At 33.0% G+C, this 11,205-nt stretch overlaps 1 long non-coding RNA gene across 1 annotated transcript in view; it reads left to right on the top strand.

Moving 5' to 3' along the window:
• The window catches only part of LOC139525521 (uncharacterized), a 32,656-nt gene that overhangs the window by 1,333 nt on the left and 20,118 nt on the right, over positions 1 to 11,205 (top strand). The gene's annotated exons all lie outside the window — the stretch shown is intronic.

Raw genomic sequence — 11,205 nt, 5'->3', positions numbered from 1 at the left:
CATCAAACATGACCTCTGTGTTTACTCTGTTTCTATCATTGTCCTTTGTCTTTTATATATCGACACGTTGCATGCAGAAGTATTCAGTTAGTACACTTGAACAATGATATTAAAAGGAAAACAAATATGCTTAAAATGCGAGAACAGATTTATACAAGTTGAACTATAATACTCCATTACTCGTTTGAAGGAAATATGATTTGAATGATACCACTTGGGTTATAAAAGAAAAATGTTTTCAGAAATACAAAAACAATATTTATTGACAATAAGAAATGACGAAGACCTATTTTTTCTTCAAAAAAAGTTCACGAGAAAGGAATTCCATATACATAAGAACAGGTGCGTCGGTATGCTTCTATCAAACCCTGCATTCCTCTGTTCTGCAAGTTCTTTTCAGTCGATTAAAGGGTAATTTCTAAAAACGGACCAGATGTCAAGGGAGTAAATATTTACAGCAGGCAAAGCAGTCACCCTATGTTGATTGCTATACTTTTGCACTTAATAGAGCATTTAAATAGTCTTCCAATTCCACCCTACTTAGGAGAGCAATTGTATGTTCTACCTTTCGACTTTAAAATTATATATCACTATACAATAGATACATTTAAAGTCTGCTCCATATCTTGACTTACCTCTAGACATTGACAATGAGGATTGGTTGAGAACAAATCATTTCTACAAACAAAATGATTTCAGCTTCTCAATTGTGAACTTTCCATTTTTTATGTAGTAACATTTCAGCAACGCTTGTATATATAGTATATATTTCTTAGCTGATACAATATGTCAGATATTGATAAAGCGTTGCTGCTACCGAATTAGACTATTTACCGGATTTGTTATAACACGAGCCACACGACGGGTTCCACATGTGGAGCAGGATCTGCATATCCTTCCGGAGCACCTGAGTTTACCCCCAGGTTTTGCAGGGGTTCTTAATGCTTATTCTTTAATATTCTATGTTGTGTCACGTGTATTATTGTTTGTTTGTCTTTTTCATTCTTAACCATGGCGTTCGTTGTCAGTTTATTTTCGATTTATGAATTTGACTGTCCCTCTGGTATTTTTCGCCCCTCTTTTAAAAGGAAGCTATCAAACCAAGTGTCCAAGGTGATGAGATTGATATCCTCCATTCAATAAAGTGACGAACACAATCACGATTGCTTTGCTGATATTTCACAGATTACGAAGTATATGTCTAATTGTCGTTACCACACTCCATTCCTCTATTTAACGAATCTAACCTACCAAATTAGACTTATTAGTTATTACCTATGTTGTACTTATATAAGCAGTACGACAGGTGTGTTATATAAATCAGGATCTGCTTACCCTTCATGATTACCTGCGATCTTATCTTGTCTTGGCGGGGTTTGTGTTACTCAGTGTTTTATTTTTCTATGTTGTGTTTTGTGTACAGTTTTTTGTCTGTTGGTCGATGATTTTTGTTATCATAAAATTGTCAGATTATTTTCGAACTATTGACTATAATATCCCTTTGGTAGTAGTTTCAACAAATTGCATTTGGAAAAGGAGCAACAGGAATTGTACACAAGTTATTACAACAATATATTGACGTCATCTCCACATACAAGTTATTACAAGATTATAGTGATGTCATCTCCACATACAAGTTATTACAAGACTATAGTGACGTCATCTCCACACACAAGTTATTACAACATTATAGTGACGTCATCTCCACACACAAGTTATGACAACATTATAGTGACGTCATCTCCACATACAAGTTTACACTCAAACTACATTAGATAAAACATGTAGGAATGTATGAAATACAAAATACAAAACAAATAAATAAATAAATAAACAACAAAAATTAGAAAATATAAAATACAAGATAAATGAAGTATATGATGAGACTGGAATGACGTGATGAGTAAACAAGTAGGAATTCAGATAGAATGTTCAAAATCTTTGAGTTATTCTTATATAAGGTTGTACAAACTAAACAATTTCTTTTTTTTGTTAATGTTATTGGTCACCGTCACCAGACATTATTAGCACAATTGATAAAGCATATATTTCAATTTAAAAACATCATTTCTCTTGCTTCTTTGTGAAGGGCACTCGAAAGAAAAGTGATTGCTATCCTCCCTTTAGTACAACTTTTGCCTCTCTTTGCGGAAAGTCTACTAATTTCACCTTGCTTACGATATTGTACCCATTGACTTTAATCATGAGAGGATTTATTTATATTTTCCTACTGAACTTCATTTAGAATAGTATTAATGAGTATTTACCTTTTAACATCATAAGGGAAAGCTTTTAGATATTTTGTCTATTGGGCCTTAATTTTGAGAGTAAAACAATGTTCTACCCTTTGACTAACTTTAAGATAATCAATTAAAATAACACATATAGCAGTTAGTAAGTTATTCGAATATTGGACATTACTCCGATGAATCAGGATGTTATCTTTGAATCTTACTTAGAAAATTAATCATTTGTATCTTTGAAACTTACGCAGGTGAGCATTGTGGTTATCTGGATAGGAACATTACTTATAGGGTAACATTTACATGTTATATCTAAAACTTACTTTAGGATGTACACTTGTGAGGAGCCAAATATTTTAAAATTAAACTCATTTCCTTAACCAAATTTTTCGTTTATATTTCTGTAAAAAAAAGTAAATGATTAAGAAAAAATCATATGGTGCTGCACTTCTGTTTTTGCTATGGACATTTGATAGTTATCAAAGGTACCAGGATTATAATTTTGTACGCCAGACGCGCGTTTCGTCTACATAAGACTCATCAGTGACGCTCATATCAAAATATTTATAAAGCCAAACAAGTACAAAGTTGAAGAGCATTGAGGATCCAAAATTCCAAAAAGTTGTGCCAAATACGGCTAAGGTAATCTATGCCTGGAATAAGAAAATCCTTAGTTTTTTCACATTGAATGTATCCTTTTTAATGATTTACCAATTTTTCATAAATTTGAACCAAGTTTTGGGCTATTTTCAATAAAAAAATATCGTTTCACAATTTTTATTCATACCTTCACTGAAGATCTGAATAAATTCAATTAAAAAAAAAACAATGTTTAGTGTTAATATTAGAAAGTTTTATAAAATTTTGTTGCTTTTTCTTGTCAAATTGACCATGCTGTCCATGTTGTAAATTAGGAATTTTCTCTTCAGAAGAAAAACCTCATTAAGAGAGCAAAACAGTGTATGTCCTCAACATTTGCTACGTTGTGACATGCCTCACGAAAGTATTAAGAACCTTTGTTTGTTAACATACCGGTTTTCAAAAGTCATAAATCGATTGAGAGAAAACAAATCTAGGTTACAAACTAAAACCGAGGGAAACATATCAACTATAAGAGGAAAACAACGAAACAACAGAAAACTGAAGAGCAACAAAAAAACAAACGACAATACAACATGAATAGAAACGACATGTTAGATAACAAATGCCATATTCCTGACTTGGTACAGGACATTTTAATAAAAAAAAAATGGTTGGTTGATCCTGGTTTAATGGCTAGCCAAAACTCCGCGCTTTATAATAATGTGAAATATACCACTAAAATGATATTACATAACAGGACTACAGTACAAATAAAGAGCAAAAGAACTCTTATATAGAAAGATATTGTCAAAGCTAAATTGAGGTCTGGAGCTTGCATGTCAGTAACTGCCAGTAGTCTATATTAATTGAGGTCTGGAGCTTGCATGTCAGTAACTGCCAGTAGTCTATGTTAATTGAGGTCTGGAGATTGCATGTCAGTAACTGCCAGTAGTCTATGTTAATTGAGGTCTGGAGCTTGCATGTCAGTAACTGCCAGTAGTCTATGTTAATTGAGGTCTGGAGCTGGCATGTCAGTAACTGCCAGTAGTCTATGTTAATTGAGGTCTGGAGCTTGCATGTCAGTAACTGCCAGTAGTCTATGTTAATTGAGGTCTGGAGCTTGCATGTCAATAACTGCCAGGTCTGGAGCTTGCATGTCAGTAACTGCCAGGTCTGGAGCTTGCATGTCAGTAACTGCCAGTAGTCTATGTTAATTTACGTATCATTGTCACTTTGTTTAGTTTCTTTTGTTACCTGTTCTTATATCAGACTTGGGCTTCTTTCAAACTGACTTTTATTGTGCGAATTGTTGTGTGTATGTATTTCTACATTGGATTGATGTATTGGGGGTAGTTGAGGTATAAAAAAATATGTTTAACCCCGCGGCTTTTTTGCGCCTGTCCCAAGGGAATTTTCTCGCTGTATTGATGACCCATTGGTGGGCTTCGGCTATTTTCCCCATTTACATTCTCAATTGTATTGACAATTTCTTTTCTCTCCAACTATGTTTAGGCTGTGATGTTGTTGATATAATTTAGCATTATAGACAATAAGAGGTATACGAAAATACGTGCTATCTCGATCTTTTAACACACAACTGTTAATTCATGAAAAATACATTGTTGTCCAAGCAGACAAATCACATTACATAAACTGCCTTGATAAAGGAAATAGCTATAGGTATTGACAATATATTTCGATTTTTCACATATACCCCCATGACAGAAGAACAGATGAAGAATTTGACTTTTGTTCACTTTATTAGATACCTAAATTGCATAAGGCTCCTACAGAGAAAGTTATGTTGCTTGATTACTTACTTCAAATTGTTAATTTACCATTTATATGTTGCAAAATAACATCCGCTCTTGCATATGAAGTGAATATCCCCTGCTCCCCGCGCGTTAATGATGACACTATTGAACCAAATTCGTTGTGGTAAAGTTGCCACAATTTTACGGACGAATCCCTAAGTTGGTTAACATTTATAGACAATCTTTTGTATAGATAACGATGGATATGTTACAAGTGTCTTTACGAAAATACCGTCCCGTATACTATTGACTTTTGGTCGTTTTTTTGTGTTCTTTTTTATGGCGTTCTATGTTTATCTTAGAATTATAATTATTACACTACTGTGACGGTTGGTACCTATTGAAACGTTTAAACCCGGTGCTTTTGTTTGTACCTATTTCAAGTCAGGAACTCGATGTTCAGTGGTTGTCGTATGTTGCTGTGGTTCTCGTTTCTCGCCTTTTTATATATAGATTATTCCGTTTATCCTGTTTGAATGGTTTTACACTAGTATTAGAACCCTTTACAGCTTGCAGTTCATTGTGAGCCAAAGATGCGTCTTGAAGAACGTACCTTGACCTATAATATACTTTCACAAATTGTGACATGGATGGAGAATTCTCATTGGCCTTCATAACACATCTGGTTATGAATATTCCGTTAGTGTCTTCCGTCTCTCTTTTGAACCTTATGCAGGGTAACTAACTTAGCAGCCTTTTTATTAGCTGGCCCTGGACCTTACATAGAAAACCGGAAAAGAGAATGAAGTATGTTACAATAGGACTTACTGAGATTACTAAAGGATATCTACGTTTGAATTTGAAGTTTAATTTTACCCTCTTGGTCTACTGTTTGAAAGTCCCTTATCAAATGGTAAAATCAAAAGCTCAAACATATCAAACGAATGGAAAAAAAACTGTCATCTTCCTGATTTGGTACTTCTTCTTACGTAGAAAATGGTGGACTGAACCTGGTTTTATAGTTAGCTTAACCTCTCACTTGTATGATAGTCGTATAAAATTCCATTATATTGACAATGATGTCTGAACAAAACAAACAGACATTATTTTTTACTTAGATATAAGGGTAGTGAACCGATGTTTAGTGCAGAAAATAGACGAACAACTGTATTTAATCAACTACTTATGAACTACGAACCTGATTTGAGTTTTTACCTTACATATTAGAGCTTTCGACTATTTTTTCTTTAATTTTGCAGTTAGTCTGTCAATGTACTTATAAGTAATTAAATTTTCGGCAATTGTTTAAGTGAGTAAACTGCTCTTTTTTCACTTGATCGGATCTTTATCTAATACAATAGAAAAAAGTACTTTAGAGCCGGTTAAGTATAAATCAGACAAGAGAAGCAATATATTTTATATTATCTGAAAAACAGATAACAAAACACAGGAGTAAGCAAAACAAAAATAGAAAATATCCTATCAAAGAATTTTGATAATTGGTAAAAGCAAGCTTGCAGTACTAAACCTGCTGATGTGAACGTCTGAAAAATCAACTACATATTTTACGAAGAAAACATTTGAATATTGTGTCGTGGTCATAATTAATATATCACTTGCATGAGGGTATTAAGAAGATATCAAGGGGTAAACAACTCAAAGTATTGCCACAAACAGAGAGTAAAAATAAACAGATATGAAACACTTATGTTATTGTAAATTGTCAAGAATCCTCAACCTATAAGCCAAAAAGCGTTCACAAAGAACAGTCACTTTAATGTATGATCAATGTTACCTGTACACATTGCAACCTTACTGTACCTGCAATAACGTAACTAGAAATCTGAAATCTCAAAGGAACATAGATTAGACTGTTGGTTTTTCCGTTTGAATGGTTTTACACTAGTAATTTGGTGCCCTTTATAGCTTGTTGTTCGGTGTTCCGTGATCAAGGCCGTACATTGACCTACAATGGTCTTTTATAAATTGTTATTTGGATGGAGAGTTGTCTCATTGGCACTCACACCACATCTTCCTATATCTATGTATCATTTAAATTTTACAAAATAGCACTGTTTGCTGTCTGTGTGATAAAATCTGGTACCGACAGTACCCCAACATCGTCATTGACCATTATGTTATAAATAACATCCAAGTTATCAGCAGAAGTATGTATGACATCAATTAACTACACAATTGATTAAGTACCGTCCCTGTATTACTTACTTTCTAGAAACTCACTTCCTGAAGCTCGAACCGCATTTGAATGTTACAAGTGAATGCAAATTATATCTCTTGTTTGGAAGTATGCTGGTGTAAATACTAGTTTGAGCAACAATGAGAAGTAAATAGAAGACAATGTGTTACTTTACAAACATTTGCAGCTTTATAATCTAGTTCAAAAAACAAAATATTTAGAAATTTTACATTTATTAACTGAATATTATATTTAAATCTGGAGGAAAAAAGACAATTGATAATTGACTCTTTATTGAGACTCATTGCGACGAAGAAGTTCTATTTTCCGACAAGGAAATAATCTGCTTCTAATTATAAATTTAGAGTAAAATTGATGATTCCGGAAAATACAGACAAGAAAACAATATCTAAACAAAAAATCAACCGAGAGTTCAGCCGTATAGGATGCATCTGGGAGATAAAAATGGTTTGCAAATATTGAAAGCGTTTTATACCAAAAAAGTTCAAGCAATTTATGTATGAATTCATTTAAGACTTGTTATAAACTGATATACCATGTTTTATTTGCTTCTGACGTGACTCTGTTCGATAGATTTTTATAGATATGTTCAAACACGAAATCTTGTAATGATCATCAAAGATATGAATTTAGGAATTCAAGATATAATTATTTCTAAGGGTTAAATTCGGTACCTCGAAAATTAATTTCTGATTGGAAGTCAAAGAGAGAATGAAAATCATGTTACATTCTTGGACATGAATACTTTAAATTTTTCACTGATAATGCCCAAAATAATTAATAGCATTCTCCTGATGAAAACGTTTACTTTCACATTAAATTGGGAGCCTGGTACAAATAAAAACGTAGATGGCAGACTTTAAATCGTACTGAAATGCATACACCTATACACAAGGAGGAATTAATCGAACTCTTGTCATCCAAAATTTCAATCTATTCTTCTTTTTGCCTTGTCACAACTTGCTAATTATGACAACGATTACCAACCTCGGCAAATTTGATAAAAATGTACTAGTCTCTCTACCTACTAACAACAGGATATTGAATGGTCTGCCAAGTGTAATGAGATCCTCTTTGTATATATTAATTTCTTTAAAGTAATACAAAGAACGGCTCCTAAATGGCTGGATACAAGTTTCCCAAATCTGTATCCACAATGTTAATTCATTTACAATTTCAGCATCAGTAATGCTTGTTTCTTAGATACGTTTGAATTGACTATTTTTATTGTTTGTATCTGTTGCATTGAGTTGCCTTGTATTTATCGTTTGTTACATTACAGTTGCCTTGTATTTATCTTTTTTGTTTGTTTGTCAAATATAAGTGGTATCAGCATTTATGGTTGGTTCTTATTGTTTGTAAATGGCATCAGTACTTATGATTGGTTTGTTAATAATGTTTGAGTTGAACTGTCGCTATTTATTTTTTTTGTGTTTGTTTGTTACATTTAATTGTTCGGATTAACTGGTTTTTTTTATATTGTTCATTCTTGTTTTTTTTACTTTTACTTTTTGTTTGTGTTCCTTTGTTACGTTTGCATAACTGGACTTGTAACTTAGAAATTTTTACAATTTCATTGTTCGTGTTCATTTACGCGAAGATGGCTGTTTTAGGGGCATTTATTATTAGAAGAAAACTATCTCACCCCTCTTATATGCCTTTGATATTTATGGAAATTATTTCAGATGAATGATTGGATGTTGTTATAGGGTAAATGTTATTTTCGCGTGTCATTTTCTGGTGACCACTTTTCTTAACAAGTTTTACTAATGCTTTAAAAAATAAGGTGCATTTTTATTCACATCTCCTTTTTGTGATCATTAAAATACAGGTTTTGTATTAGGTTATAGTGGGAAACAGGATGTTTCAAAGGTCTGAATAGTCGAAAAAAAAATATTATTAAAATTCTATTCTTAAGTTTACAGGAAAAAATGCAGAAATGCATTTTTTTAAAGAATGTATTATTTTCTAATGAAGGTTCGTTCTTATCTTCGTTGGAAAAACCAAAAAGTCCAAAATGATATGACAAACCAGGCTAAAGCTGTCTGAGAATTAGTAAGGCAATGAGCTTTTAATCATTTTATGGATATTCGTCATATATTGAAATACCAAAAGACGATTAGAAGTCACTATACGGTCTATTGATCCACACGTAGTAGGAGCTGCTTATCCTTTCCGGAATACGTATGGGCTTTGCTCATTGTTGAAGGCCGTACGATGACCTATAGTTGTTAATGTCTGTGTCATTTTGGTCTCTTGTGGACAGTTGTCTCATTGGCAATTATACCACATCTTCTTTTTTGTATTTGATTCTTGAATTTTGGTTAAGTTCATGTTGCTTTGTCTGACATAAGATGTTTTGTCCAGTGTTCATTCATTTTTGTTTACTTGTGTACTTATATTTTATTTAATTCGTAATCTATCGAGTAATTATTATACACTATTGTTTTGGCTATTGTACAATATGTCTGTGAGGTATGTGATTAAATTTCTGGCAATTACTGCCACATTTAATTTTTTTACGAGTAGCAGGTTTCATTAGTTTTTAAACCATTGTTAACTCATAATTTCCTTCGGAAAATACATGTACCAAGTCAGCAGTATGGCAGTTGATATTTACTTGCACCAATTTGTTGATAGCGTTGATTTTGTCATTTCCCTTTTTGAGTTTATCTTTGAGTTCGTTCTTTGTTGTACTTTATGAGTGATTTGTGAGATTTTTATGAGTTATTGTTTTTCCTTTCGTAGTTGCTTTATATGTTTGTTACGCTACTGTCATTTTTTCGTATAATGCAGAATAACAAAAATACCGAATTCCGACGATAATTCCAAACGGAGAGTTCTTTAGCAAATGACAAAATTAAAAGCTAAAACACATCAAATGAATGAATAACAACTGTCATATTCGTGACTTTGTAAATGCATGTTCGTATTAGAAAATGGTTTTATAGCTTGCTAAACCTCTCAATTGTATGACAGCCGCATAAAATTTCGTTATATTGACAACGATGTGTTATGATTTGTTGTAATTTTTATGTCTCCTACCTACTAGATAACTAAATAATAAAATTGAGAATGGAAATGGGGAATGTGTCAAAGAGACAACAACCCGACCAAATAAAAAACAACAGCAGAGGGTCACCAACAGGTCTTCAATGTAGCGAGAAATTCCCGCACCCGGAGGCGTCCTTCAGCTGGCCCCTAAACAAATATATACTAGTCCAGTGATAATGAACGCCATACTAATTTCCAAATTGTACACAAGAAACTAAAATTAAAATAATACAAGACTAACAAAGGCCAGAGGCTCCTGACTTGGGACAGGCGCAAAAATGCGGCGGGGTTAAACATGTTTGTGAGATCTCAACCCTCCCCCTATACCTCTAACCAATGTAGTAAAGTAAACGCATAACAATACGCACATTAAAATTCAGTTAAAGAGAAATCCGAGTCTGATGTCAGAAGATGTAACCAAAGAAAATAAACAAAATGACAATAATACATAAATAACAACAGACTACTAGCAGTTAACTGACATGCCAGCTCCAGACTTCAATTAAACTGACTGAAAGATTATGATTTCATCATATGAACATCAGGCACAATCCTTCCCGTTAGGGGTTTAGTATCATACCATCATAACATATATGAGAAATACCTTATTTAAAATTTAAAATTGGTATTTTTGAATTGCTTCCATAAAAATCAGAGATCGCTTTATACAAAAAGAACGTTTCGTTATTATATAAGACATGTAGATATGGTCTTATTGTAAATCAAATAACTATGAGCACAACCTATCAAATATAGTATGACATAAAAGACCCGGATATGAAAAACCAATGGCCTGATTTATTTATATAGCAACAAATGAGAAAGCAACAACCACAAACACTGAACTATAGGCTCCTGTCTTTGAACAAACAAATGCCGTATATGGCGTCGATAAAAATATTTCGAACGTTGACCTAGCATAGGACATTGAAGAAACATGAAACAATCTTTTAAAAAAAACGATAAATAGAACTTGACTCATCAGATCGAAACAAAGCACGACAAACGTACAGATACAAAGTACCGATCTAAGAGTGCTCGCAGTGTGCCCGTATTTTTATTGTCTAGACCAGTGGGCGATTTTGATGTCGACATATGGTATAAACTGTAGATACCATATGTTGCTGTCTATATCACCTGCGCATTCCGTTTGATGTTTATAAGATAATGATTGTTTTCACACCCACTTTTGTCTGATGTGTAACTGGACTGTTTATTTGATTTTCATACCAAAATAGTGGGTTGAATCACGTTTTGTTTTTGTGGAGCAAACATCTTTTTACAGAACTTTATAGTTACAGAGAAATGATGCTTCACAAGCATAATCTCATACTCCAAATCAGATACATCTAAA

Source organism: Mytilus edulis, chromosome 5, assembly GCF_963676685.1.
Source record: "Mytilus edulis chromosome 5, xbMytEdul2.2, whole genome shotgun sequence".
Lineage (NCBI taxonomy): Eukaryota > Metazoa > Mollusca > Bivalvia > Mytilida > Mytilidae > Mytilus > Mytilus edulis.
Note: the sequence above shows the minus strand (reverse complement) of the source record. Positions and strands in the feature narration are given on the sequence as shown.